Source organism: Glycine soja, chromosome 20, assembly GCF_004193775.1.
Source record: "Glycine soja cultivar W05 chromosome 20, ASM419377v2, whole genome shotgun sequence".
NCBI classification, from domain to species: domain Eukaryota; kingdom Viridiplantae; phylum Streptophyta; class Magnoliopsida; order Fabales; family Fabaceae; genus Glycine; species Glycine soja.
Window position 1 is genome coordinate 39445937 of NC_041021.1, and position 11091 is coordinate 39457027.

Here is an 11091-nt window from a genome sequence, read left to right on the forward strand (position 1 = left end):
AAGTTAAAAAATTTATTGCTTCACTAATGTAATTGGCAGTATTGTTATAGGATGAGGCAGAATCCAAGGCAAGGAATGAAAAGCAAGTTGGGATTATTTAATAGGATAGTGAGAGTGTTTGCAGTTGGAAATTTCTATTTTATTTATTAATTATTACTTTTTTATAATAATAAAAAATTAAAGAGTGGGATCCAAAAGAAAAGAAAAGAAAAGGTTGGAGCAGTGAAGCCGGCAAGGCAAGCATCGAATATTTCAATTTCCGTGATGCGTGTTTGGTCCTATCAGCGTAAGTTGTGTCAGTGAGTCACATCAACGCGCTTTGGGAAGTGTGCCTTTATTAGCCAATCAACATCACACTAATTCTTCTTTATTCTTATACATTTTCATGCTAATTATTTTTAGGTCTTGTTAATTAGTGTTTTTTAAATATTTATTAAAAAATTAAATATATATATATATATATATATATATTTGTTGTATAAATCATAAAAAAATTGTAAATAACATAATTTTTCACTACTCAACAAAAACATTTTTACCTTCGTAATTTTATATGTTGTTCCTCTTTTTACTTGTATGTTTGATTACTTTTTCCTGCTTCTAATACTATGGCCTTTTCTATTAAATTTATTTATATTATTTCTGTCCTTCAGCCCTTTCTTCTGCTATTAAATACTGTTCTTCCCCCATTTAGTGTGTATTTAGGTGTTTCGTTTGGTGTTAGAAGATTGATTATAAGTAAATAATTAATTTTAGATATATTTTTATATGTTTGGTTTAATATTAGAAAATAATTTAAAATTAATCCTAAATCTAAAATTGATTCTACAAGTAATTTTGACTAATTATTGTGTTGAATCCAAAATTTTGTAACAAATTTTATTCTTAACTTAATTTTATAATAAAACATTCAAAAATAAATTAAGTGTGTGTTTGACATATTGGAAAATTGATTCTTAGTTTAAAATTAATTATAAATATATTTTTATATGTTTAATTTTATGTTTAAAATTAATTTTTGATCCAAAATTAATTTTTAATTGAAACAACTTTGACTAGCTCATGGATTCAAAATTTTATATTAAATTTTATTTTTAAGTTAATTTTATAATAAAATACCTAATATAAATAATATTACTTCAAAACTAATTTTAATTAAAATCATTTCTATTCAAAAATAATTTTATCAATATTTATCGAAACACATATTATATTACTTTAAAATTAATTTTAATCAAATCAAATTTATAAAATTAATTTCATTAACATCCATCCAAATATATCATAGGTTGATTTTATGTTTATTTTGTTCTATTCGCATCAATCTGCAGCATGACAACCGAGGAAGACTCGTCTGTTTTTGTTTTGTTCAGAGTCGAGAGATATTCTTAAGAAAAATGTTACATCAACATTTAATATCTTATTTGAAACTCAAAAAAGTGAAAAAAAAAATATGAATATTATAAAATTTATGATATGATAAAAATAAAAATATAAAAAAATTAAAGAAATGTTTAAAATAATATAATATTTATGTATGATTACTTTATTCTTAATTTGTAGGACGACACGCAAGGATTTTTCTTTTCCCTTTCATAGTTACAAAGATTTTTCTTTAATTTGTAGCGAAATAATACGTAGCAACACCCATTAATGCCGTCATTAGCCAGAAAATGAGAAAAATGCGATATACGAAAAATAAAGAAATGCAAATTTGGAAGAAGGCTCCAGATCTATGCCTTACCTATGGACATGATACTTACAAGGCCCAAGACAGATCGTATTTGAATTGTTTTCTAAAGTCTTCACTTTTGAAAATGAGAATTGGCAACATTTATCCAAATAAAAAAAAAGAAAAAGAAAATGAGAATGGACAACAAAGAGATCAATTTTAGCCTCTAAATTTTTAATTTTCATATTTTTTTCATAAATATATAGTTTCATTGTATTCTCACTTCCAATTTTTTAATTTTTGGTGATTTTATCTCAATTTTAAAAAACTTACGAATTCTAATCTCTGTCGTTTATCCATTAATAAACATGGAAATTAAGAGTCAAATTTACCCAAAAAAATGAAAGTTTAGGGAAAAAAAATTAAATGTCAAATTTGTCAAAAAAAACAAAAAAGTTTAGAAAAAAAAATGTAATTATGTTAGAACTAAATTGGTAGAAGATAAAATTTATAAATTTCTTAAAATTTAAGAGTAAAATACGTAAAATTATTTTGTTAAAAATAAAATTAAAAAAAATTAAAGGTAAAAAGTGCAAGCATAAATATATACATACGCTTTAATATAAATTTATGGGTGGAATTATTTAGATGTGAAAATTTATCTCAGAATCTAGAATAAGGAGGCCATAATTATTTTCGAAAGAGGCTTTGATATTTCGCTCCAGAATCCTCACCTCCGGCACAAAATAGTCAAATATACACCAATGACGATGTACAAGGAAAGAAACTTGTATTAGGGTCATAATCTTAATGCTCATAATCATATTTAATGAGTCTTTATATATTTGAACTTAAATTTATTTTCATGTATTAATTGAATAAAATATATTTTCCATTCAATGTGTTTTTTTTCTAAAAATTAATAAATAAAAACGGCATTTCAGTATTAGAACTAATTGTAATAAAAAAACAAAATTATACTTTATTCAATGTATATTTTCGGTTTTTTAAAATTTTAATTGTTAATATTTAATTTTTATAGAGTAAATGAAAACTAAGGGTATAATTAAGTCTAAAGAAAATAAAAGAAAGATATTGAATAATGGTTTTTGTAATTTAAAAATATTTACGAAAATGGAGAAAATGAAATTTGGAATGACAATTGACGAACGAATCATTAATTTTATCCTTAAAGTACTACTTTTTCTCCTAAATGTTCCTAAAAAAATTATATAAGTATAAATCATGTTAAGTAGTACTCCAAGTATTGAATTTTTTAAAACGGATTTCTGAAAGTTTTTATCTTGTTGAAGTAATTGACTTCTGAAAGTATTATCACACATCAACTTGAGGCTGCATTGATAGATATTTTTTGTTTTACTAGATATTTTAATACTTGACAGATTATATGTAACATTTTATTACTTTAAGGACGAGTTAAGAGAGAAAGTAATTATTTGAAAACCAATTTGACGGTTAATTCCAAAATTAATATTTAGGACACAATTTACAGTACGCTAAAGACGTGAAAATTTTGTCTTTCCTTTCATTCCACTTTTACTTCAACTGAAAATTCTGGAAAATACACGCTTTGAGTTGAAATTCGTATTACACTTCAGATTTCTACAGTCTTTATTGAATGATAGTTTTATTAAGGGTAAAATATATGTGTGGTACGGTAAAATTTAAAAAGTATTACTTTTGTTCTTATAAAAAAAATGTATTAATTTGATTTTTTAAAAATAAAATATATTTTTATTGATTTTTAATAATAACTCAATTAGATGATAACCTAAGGTGACTAATAACTTATAAATAAATTAAATAATTTGTTAACGCTAAAATCTTTTTAAATGAATTAAAAAATTTCTGACAACTAAAAATTCTAAATATTATAATTTTTATCATTTTTTTTTATTTTCTCATACTTTTTTATGAGATTAAAATAAAAGATAAAATAATAATAAGTTTGAGTATTTTTGAGTATATGCCTAAAAATATAAAAAGAGAAAATAATTAAGTTTATTAATCATGATAAGAAATAATCTGGCGGAGTTATCAACTAACAAAAATATTTTTTATTTTTTGAGTGGCTAAATTAATGCCAAAAAATTTATGAGGATAATATTAATATTTTTTTCAATCTTTCAGGTAACCAAAACATATTTTACCCTTTTATTAAATATAATTTCAACTATTTAAAAAATCATTAATTTGGAAGCGGATGGGTGGTTGATTTGAAGTGCTCGAGATTAATTGTTTTGCCATTCTGCGTAGAGTCAATTCCATTGAGTGAAATTGAAATAGTTTTTGATTAATAATTAATTATTTTCTAAAATTAGTAAAAAAATGTTATTTTATAAAATAAGGTTTAATTGCATTTTTTCTCCATTTTTTTAAAAAAATTAATAAATTTTATCTCCAACAAATTAATTTAATGCATTTATTCTCTATTTTTAAGAAGCTTGTAAATTTTATCATTTTACTCATAACATAATTATTTTTTTACCCTAAATTTTGATTTTCTTTGGAAAATTTTGCATCCATTTTTTTTATTTTTCTGTGAATTTTATTCCTAACTTTTCATTTTTTATAAGTTTTATCCTTATGTTGTGTGCTTATGAATAGATAAATGACGGGGATAAAATTTACAAGTTTTTTTTAAAATTAAAGGTAAAACATGCCAAATTAATTTAGAGAGTAAAATTTGTCAAAAATTAAAAATATGTAAAAAAATGAAATTAAGCTTTCAAATAAAAAAATTCCAAAGCCGTTAAGTAATTAACAACGTGAAATAAAATATAAAAAAGATGGTACGATCGGGTGGAGGAGTAAACCGGGTCCTAATAATTGTGCTATTGTTCAAGTCATTCATAAGTTTTCACTCTCGAGTTTTGGTTATTTGAAATATTAAGAGGTCCTTAACAAAAGGATATTAGACGTCACTAAAGTTAAAAGATTGTTTTTATCCCTTTTAAAAAGACATCAGAAAAATGAAATACCTAATTATAATTAAATACTTCATTTTGTTTTTGGACAACCTTACTACCCATCCTGAACTAACTCAATTAAAGCCGAGTTAATTTGGTTGGATTATTTAACAAAAAAAATAGCAAGTAAATTATTAAAAGAACATTTTTAATATAATAAGTAGTTTTTACTTTTATAATATAATGATCTAAATTGGTTTTTTTAAAGAAGCAAATTTTTATTTTTTGGAAATAAATCCTATATACTTCTTTTAAAAAATACTTTTTCTAACTTTAAACAAACTAATCTCTTATCTAATCACAATGCCAATTCAACCCAACCTAAATCAGATAACTTGTATCCAACTCAATCCAGCCATATATAAATTAAACTAAATTTAAGTCAATTCAGATAACTTTTTATCTCAGACCACTTTGAGCATCATTATCAGCGGGGTTGAGGAAGCAACGCGTCTGTGTAACAACTCCCAATGTACGTGTGTACGGATAATTGCTAGGAAGGCAACAATTGTTTCCAGAAACAACATTGCTATCCAATAATATCCATAACAAATTTAATTGAAAAAACTAAAAATGATCATTACAATATTATTTTTATGCATTTTAAAATTAAAGCATACTGTTCTACCCGTTAGAAATTTGCAATATAAATAGAGTGTAACGTGAGTTTTTTTACACAACCAAAATTTGTAAAACGTATCTCATCTATTCTCAGAAATTCACAATTTCAAATTTGAATTATTTTCATTCCAATGATCTAAATCAAAATTCTCTGTGACTTAATTAATAAAATTAGTTATTATTTTAATTATGTAATTTTATTATTTTAATTATTATCTTTTATGTTATGCTATTTGTGTGAAGTTAGTTACTTTCATCATTTTAAATAAAATATAATTTAATTATGAATATATGTTATATTTGATTTTTAAATTTGAAAATTTTTAACATCTGCAAAATATTTATCATGATAATGCGCTACATTTTTTCTTAATTTAAAAGGTTTAATTAATTTATTAATAATATAATTATAAATTAATAAAAAAATTATTAATAAAATATAACGATAAAAGTTTTTTTTGGTGGATCCATTGGAAGAACAAAAGAGAATTGTTCTATTGTAGAGATTTATTGCATGGAATTGCTTGTATTGGAAAAAATAAAACATTGCATGGAATTGCTTGTATTGGAAAAAAATATAAATGATAAATGTATATACGTGGGTCCCATTAGAAGTAAGTATTTGTGAGTTGATGTAACGTGGATGTTCTTAGATTCTTAGAGCATCCAAAGCAACTCCCCCGATGAAGCTATGCACCCGTCAAGCACCCTCCTATTGCAAGCTCCACGACGGGATGACGTTGGTGGTACAATTTAATTTGATTTTTAGATAAAAGGTCATCTAAATTAAATATAAAATAAAGATATAATTTAATTTAATTTGATTTAAATATAATATTAAATTTTAATCAAATTTTCGCGGTTTGATTCAATTCGATTTAATAATTTTTTTATTATTCTAATTTAAAATATATCAACTAAATTTACATAATTTTTATGTTATATTATTATAAAATGAATTTTATTTTTTTATATTAAATTTTGTTTAACATATTTTAATTAAATTATTGTCATTTTCATTTAACATTATTATAAAATGGTATTATCAACTTTTTTTTATAATAATTTATGATTTATTTGATATTACATTCTTTTTAATATATGAAAATAAAATATACATCTTCAATATAAAATAAAAAATAATAATAAATTATTTAATATTTATTATTATTTATCATAATAAAAATTAATATAATTATAAAATACGATTTATTTAATTTTTATAACATGATAAAAAATCGAATCAAATCACAAAAAATATAAGAATTTTTATTTTGTGAATTTTGATTTAAACAATTTTTTTAATCAATTCAACAGTTTACAAACAGTTTGTTTTGATTTTTAACACCCCTGCAAGCGCATATGGAATTGTGCCAAGGAAGCACTAGTTGCTTTTTGAAGCATTGGTGCTTTAGACTTTAAAAAATAAAAACAAACTTTTTTATTATTAAAATACTTTTTAGTTATGTAATTTTTATTATGTTATTAGTGTCTTCTATATTGTGTTATTTATATGAGTTTAGTTATTTTTATCATTTTAAATAAAATATACTTAATTATGTTTTTATTTTTATTTTTTATTGTGGAAAAAATATTTTACATAATAATCGTCCAAAAAATTAATTTTTAAATAACATAATTATAAATTAATAAATAAGTATAATAATGTAAACTTTTTGGTGTAACCCATCCAAAAGAATTGTTCTATTCTAAAAATTTAGTACTTTGATATACTTGTATTAAAAAAAATATCTACAAGTGGATCTCATTAGTAGCATCCAAAGAGGATTGTTTCATTGAAGATGCTCTTACACTCCCTGTTTACCGTTACCATTGACCAAGTGAGGACTGTACATTTACCACCCTATTGGGAAATGGGAATAGTATAAAATTTAGAAGTGATAAAAGGAAGTGGGCCGTGGTAGGTAATAATAGAGTAGGTAGGGGAGACAGTGAGGGTCCATGATCGGATATGATTCCATTTCCTCTGCCAACAACTTTTGTCCACATCCTATGTCACGAATCTCTTCATACTCACCATTTTGATTCCACTTTTGCACTATTATTCAATAAGTAGCATATTGAGAGGCTCCTTTACCTTTATCCACCCTTTCTTGTATTATAATTACATCTTATACCACCAACTACCCCATTAAACTTCAAATCAAAAGGCTTCCTTCCGTGTGAATTGAGACATGAACATTGAAGAGGAAAAGAAGCATTCTCCAGAGCCAGAGAAAAAGAGAGAGGAAAAGGGAGACAAAATTGGGGGAAGGCATGGGTATGGGGGGATTGGGAAGGAATATCCATAAGCAAAATATGCTATTTCTTCCCTACACCTCCCATACCACTGTTTTTCCTCTCTTTCTCCCCCTTCCCTTCCTTTCTGCTGCCTTTCTATATCAAACCTCCTTCTCATCTCTTCATGGTAATGGTATCTCTCTTTTTTGCCTTTCACTAAACATATGTTTCTGCATGCTAGCTGTATTGTATTATGTTGTGAGATTTTACATTTTAATTTACCATTTTTCTTCTAGGAGAAAAAAATACGCTATGAATTATTTATCAAATTTGGACTGTGTTGATGTCGTGAATTTTAACTTTGTTAACAAAATATAGCCAGGAGTAATTTATTTTTAATCTAATTTTGAAAGATTTAACAATTTTGTAATAAGAACCATAAAAGAAAGTATCTCCCATTTTGCAAGTTTTGAGATGGAAACAAGTTTGGTACAAAATCTTAGAAAACAAATTATACTAACATGAAAAAACTCACTTGTCTAGATCTGATCACATTATTATAACTACAGAGAATACCACCTTTTCAGAACATGAAAAAACCAAAGATAGTTGTTAGTGATTGGAGTTTTGCAGGCTACATCTTGATTGGATGGAAGATTTTTTTTCTTCGGCGAAATAATTATTCTTTCATCCTTTTAATTGGCCGAAAAATCCTGCAACTAAAATGGTCGGCAATAACTTCGAAAATTGTTTGCTATGCAGTAACAACCATATATATGTTGAAGAAAATTCATAGTATTTTACACAGTTGACCATTTATGATTTTATGTTCCATACACTAATGTTAATTGCTCTAAACTTTTAAAGTTTAGATCTTTCTCTTCAACCAACAAATCTGGTATTGTCACTTTCTGATAATAAAGTTTTGTTGAATTTTTCTTATTTGAAGTTTGGTTAATATTAGATTAATTTTCGCCACATTTTTTATATTCTTTATTTGATTCAACTGGCCTTATTACGTTTGTCTTTATGAGTTATGACTAATCTTTTATTAGACTGTTTGGATCTTTTAGACTGTCCTATTAAGAACAATTGTTTTAAATAGTTTTTTTAGTCACTGTAATTAAAATCTTTGGTTTCTTGGTGGAACTCCAAAGTATCCAACAAGTTTTGGTCTTTTGGTCGGGTTATGAGATTAATCACACTTAAAATTTCTCACCCCTTAGGAATGTATTATGTGGGTATCCAACCTAGGTTTTCTTGCAAAAAGTTTGTTATCAATTAAGTTACATCCATCAGGTAGTTTTCATTAACGATAACAAGTAAAACTTACAATAATAATAAAAAACTGAACAAAGATCCACATCCCCTTATGCACATTTTACCACAGTCTAATATCCTATATACTAATATACTATCAAGCAAAACATCTCTCTAATGCTAAATTGATCACTTCTTTTTTCTTTTTTTCCCAATGCATGCAGACTGCTTTTATAACTGATAGCACCCTACTTTTGAAGCTACTAGGGGTTTGACCTGAGGCTTATCATAGACAGAATTGTATTTCCCAGTTTCTGGTACATGACTATAACTAAACTCTTTTCATTGAGTAGAACTAGACGTAGTAACTACTCATAATCGCACAAGCATAGAACCACCCTGGCACAAAAGCATGTAACAAGTTTGGCATTGCTTTCCATTAGCAAATAAAAAAGACAGACTTGGAATTGGCAATCCCAAACCAACACATGATAAAATTTCACCTGCATGGAATGCATATAGATAAACAATGAATGGCTGGAGAGTTCATGTATAGTTCTAATCATTTAACATCCCCACTGACTATTACTGTTGGTTTTTAACACATAAAATTCAAGAGCATATCTTAAGTTGACTTGGGATTGGCCCAGTCCAGTGGAGATAATTGTAGTTCCTAGTTCCAACTTTGAAAATATTGGGTTACTACTTACTAAGAACTTGTTAACGGTTAACTTCACAAGCCACCATGATGAATCACCTCAAGGTAGAAGAAAGTTGTGCAGTAAATAGGCCTTACAATAGCCACAACCTGTAAGGTACTAATTACTCTGACTAGTGATTACTGATAACTATTTGCATATGGAAATTAAGATTAGTGGACACATTTATGCTATATGTAGCCTGTGGTTTATGATTTGCGTTAGTGAACCAAGAAGGACATTTGTAAAGCAGACTATAAAAATTCAAGAAGGGATTTAAAACGAAACAACGATTCAATCAATGAAACTATCTGAATTGCCAGGCAGAGAAGTTATGCAATCAATAAAACTATCTGATAGTTAGAGAGACTAATTGTAGGAAATGGAACATGTATTCAGATTGTAAGCAATGTGTTAATCAAAGTACGTTTCCCCAAAATGAATTTATTTTTCATTCAATCATGAACAGTTTAATATCGGAAATCAAGCATATGAATGTAGCAGAGACAGTAATCTAACAAATGCAACATGATTTTGAGGAAGTGAAATACCAATTGAGAAGGCTGGCAGCTTTAACTAAGAAAAAGAGAATGACGACAAGTAGCAATACCACATTGGCCACGAAGGACAAGAATTGTAACCGGCTCCATGCCAATTCTACCGCAACACCACATCAACAACTATCACACATCAAATAAAATAAAAAAAGAATCAGATATTCTTTGTTACTAGATTATACATCAAATTCCAGAGATTGAACGAAATCAGAGAGGGGGAGAGAGAGCCTAAGCAAATTATGGGGAAAAGAAAGGAAAAAACGGACTGCTCACAAACAATAAGAAATCAAGTATTGATTAGGGAGAATAAGGATCACACCACAAACTGGTTGCAAATCCAATAAAAAAATGAGAATCAGGGATGAACACGTGTTCACAAAGCATAGAACACAAACTGGAATTCAAAATCTATGTATTCAAAATGAACTAGAAAACACGCTAAATGAATTCAAAAACAAAACCTAAGTTACCAGAACTTTGCGATTGATCACACGATGTGGTTTGCCATTGCAACACATTCAAAAGGATAGAGCTAATACGAAGCTTCGTCTCAGTGATTCGCCTGAGATAGCTAGCGACAACGTTGATGAATTTGTTCTTCTCATTCTTACTGCAATAAATAACACGAATTAGATTTCAATTGAAGCTCACAAAAATCCTTTCACAGATTCATGCGAAAACGGAAACGAACATCAAAGTGAATGAAATTTTTTTTTAAGAAAACAAGACGAATCCTTAGATGAAGAAGGTTCCAAGTGAACCGTGAAAGGGAAAGGATAGCGAGAAGAACACAAGGAACTATACGAAGAATGAGAATGGGGGCAAAAGTTAGAGTGAGAGATTTGTGTAGAGAAATAAAATGGTGCAATAGACGTAGGCACTATGTAACGGAAAAATACTTAAAACATTTTTGTAGCGTTCATGTAGTGTTTGGTAGGAAAAAAAAGAAAAATAAATGAAATTGAGAAGAAGTATTTAAATTAAACTAATATATGAAAGTATGAGATTCATCTTGAAATTTTGATTTTTTTTTCATTTTCATTTTTCTTTCC

General features: G+C 26.6%; 1 long non-coding RNA gene across 1 annotated transcript; it reads left to right on the forward strand.

The window, feature by feature from the left end:
- Positions 1 to 7372: 7372 nt before the first annotated feature.
- On the forward strand, positions 7373 to 9941 carry LOC114403174. Its single transcript, XR_003664607.1, has 2 exons — positions 7373 to 7711; positions 9009 to 9941. It is a non-coding gene; the product is annotated as an uncharacterized LOC114403174 (long non-coding RNA).
- Positions 9942 to 11091: the final 1150 nt, after the last annotated feature.